General features: G+C 39.2%; 1 non-coding gene across 1 annotated transcript; it reads right to left on the reverse strand.

Annotated features, from left to right (window-relative positions):
* Positions 1-2912: 2912 nt before the first annotated feature.
* TRNAK-UUU (transfer RNA lysine (anticodon UUU)) lies at positions 2913-2985 on the reverse strand. The gene has a single exon. It is a non-coding gene; the product is annotated as a tRNA-Lys (tRNA).
* Positions 2986-3244: the final 259 nt, after the last annotated feature.

Genomic DNA, 3244 nt, shown 5'->3' on the forward strand with positions numbered 1-3244 from the left:
AAGAGAGTTTGCTAAGGTTGCAATTTAAATAGAGAGTTTGCTAAGGTTGCAATTTAAATTTTGCAAGATGCATTTTTTATAGAATTTGGAATTTCCATTGAGTAGTAGTTTTCAATTTGCAAATTGAATTCTATGAGCTTATAATGTGCAGTTGTTTGGCTTGTAATGAGCTTTATGAGCTTTGATGAGGTTTGCCTTGGATTGATCCTAGTTTTCAGTTGTTATAGTGTTTGCGGTTTGTATGAGGTTGTAGTTGATAGTTTACAAAGTACAATTGTTGCAAAGGGATGAACCTATTGGACAATCATCACCTTCATCATCATCTCCTTAAAATTTTGACCCAATCACAACTAGTTTCAAAGCCTTCTCATCAACCTTAACATTTTTCAAATGTTAGGAAGGGATTTCTTGAGAATGTGATTAGTGAGTGTGTAGCAATGTCAAGTCCTCGCACAATTCAATTATTTCTATCCACAACATGTTTTAAAGCAGCTCTCTCACTAGCTACATCGTGCTATTTTCTCCTTCCCTCCCTCCTCAACATTCTATGGCATGTTGACTTCCTTCTTCAACTACTCCCCTAGACTTCAATATTGTCTCCTACAACGGATCTCTTAGATTTTTTGTCATTCTATCTACCACCCTAAGCCATCCGCAAAGCTGTGGGGAAACATCTCCCTTTTTTAAAAATCAAATCTCATATAAATCTTCAACCCATTCCTCCCCCAAGAGCAATTTGCAAGCACAAAAGCACCACAAACTGCATCAAACTTCTTGGAAGTCGACCAACATGTCACAATATGACCCTCTACTAGGTCTACCTTAGTGGTCCTATAGATAAACCCGAAGCTTGATTCTATAGGTCGTAGAGGCTAGGACTACTCTCTCTCTCTCTCTCCATCGTATCCCCAATTGCACAACACCACATCCACTCACCTTCATACATTCTTTTCAGTCCCCTTCATACACACACTCCCTCACTTTCCTTTTCATAACATGTGCACCACCTCATCAGTTTTAGCATCAATCAGCCACTTCCACCGCAATTCACCCAACATTCCTTATCATTCTATAACCTTGTACTCCTCTAACTTTCTTATTACTTTCCAACTCAACTTACTCTTCATGCACACATGCAGACTATCCTGTGTACACATAATTCGATAGTTGTGAATAACAAGAAATTATAACTTTTTGCGTTTGAACTAGATCTAGACAATAATGTACATGTTTTGCAAATATACATATATAACAAGACATAAACTCAACTTGAAAAGTATGAGCAGCATCTTCCAAGGTACAATATTTGTCATACATGTTGACAAAGGGGTGGCTACACTTGTCATACGTATTTCCATACACTTGCCATACATGAGAGGTGGCCTCATTTTGTGTTCCAAGCTCAGATCCCTGCAAAACCCTTGTGTGGTGTTACAAACTCTACCTACATAAGATCAAAGAGGTGAAGTGCAGCATTACAAACCCATTGTCCATATGATGTAATCATGGCATTCCATGTGTTTGTGTCCCTCTTCAACTACTTTTCAAATATGTTTGAAACGTCCTTTAGCCACTTTTTTTGTAAGAAAGGATCAGCTATGTTGTCTCAATTTTTTTCTACATCACATCCCTAGCAAGAAAGGATGCCTCTATGTTGAGAGTTTCAACTCGCAAATCATCAATTCGAGCCCTGCATCAATTGCTATTAACTACTCCAAATCAAACCTCCCTTGGCATCTTTGCAAGCAAGCAGCTTTAATAGCATTCATAGTGATTCAAGCCCTGCCAGACATCCTAGCTCATTCCTAGATAAGAACATGTTGACATGGACACCAGTGTAAAGATCGACCTCTATTCTTTTAAGCAATACCTTGAATCTTGCCTCCCAAAAGCTACCTCGACATAGATAGGGGTGGAGCTCAATGCATAATTGAAGGCTCATTGAGTAGGATCAAGGTTTCCCTTATTTCTTTTATAGGGACACGTTAACCAAGGCTTTGAGGCATGAAGACCATATCTACAATGAGCGAATACCAATTCCATCAATGAGGTTGTCTTTAACTCACCTATGTATCTGTGATGACAAGGTCAATGCCCTAGAGTCGTGAAGGCTCCCACATCTATATCCAAGAAGTATAGGTCCATGTCAATAGTTTGCACCACGTTTCTATATGGGAATGCGACATCGATTGACTAAAGCAATGACTCACAGAAACCTCAAATTTCTCAGAGATCTTGCGTGCCCACTCACCTAGTTGGCCATGCAATGTAGATATCTGTCAATGCTTAGCAATCATTTTCATTCCTAGGTGCACACTCTTGTTGACAATTGTTTGACCACAAAGAAATGTTTGAGCAATGGAGTCACCATGTAAATCCATAAAAATATAGCTACCCCTCGGTGTAGAGAAATAACTCTCCAACTAGGTGCTAATTGACCCTCCAGCCCATAGGGTTGGAAAACTGTAAAGTAGAACCATTCAAATGTATCTCTAGTGCATCTGAGATGGGTTACTTCCACTGAGTCACCATGTAACATCCATAAAAATATGACTCCAAAGTAACATCTTGGTAATTTGACCATAGAGAAATGTTAAACCAATGGAGTCACTCCCTATAAAATACCCTAAAACATATGGCTACGCTTTCACGCACAAAATTAACACTCCAATTAGGTGCTAGTTCATCACGTGCATCATCCAATGTGTCTTAAAAAACGAAGATCGGCAAATCTTATCGTTGTCACGCACAAAATTAATACTCCAATTAGGTGCTAGTTCATCACCTTGCATCATCCAATTTGTCTAAAAAAACGAAGATCGGCAAATCTTATCTCATCTTCAAATAAGTATCGTTGCCACCAAATGTAAAAGATTCTCGCAAAAGGTTTAGAATTTTCATAATAGGCATCTCGCCGTCCGTGGGAATCGAACCCACGACCACGTGGTTAAAAGCCACGCGCTCTACCAGCTGAGCTAGGACGGCTTTATACAAGTCTAAGAAACATTAATATTATATTTACAACAATTTTATTTATTTTGTAAACCCTGCGATGGCATCGGCTGTAGCCTGTTGTTCGCTCTTTCTCTTTATGCAAGGGAACTGCTGGGGATTTGCGATCCTCTGTTTACTTGGTTTCATATGCATTCTTCACAAGCGATTTTCTGAGAAGAGGAGCGATACTAGAACATGCCAAGCGGTCGAGCTTGAAAGACTTCATAATACATAGCTGCGAATGATGAAT

The sequence above is a fragment of the Dipteris shenzhenensis genome, chromosome 27 (genome assembly GCF_047967505.1).
Source record: "Dipteris shenzhenensis isolate YYH24624 ecotype China chromosome 27, Dip_SZ_1.0, whole genome shotgun sequence".
In the NCBI taxonomy this organism is placed as follows: Eukaryota; Viridiplantae; Streptophyta; class Polypodiopsida; order Gleicheniales; family Dipteridaceae; genus Dipteris; species Dipteris shenzhenensis.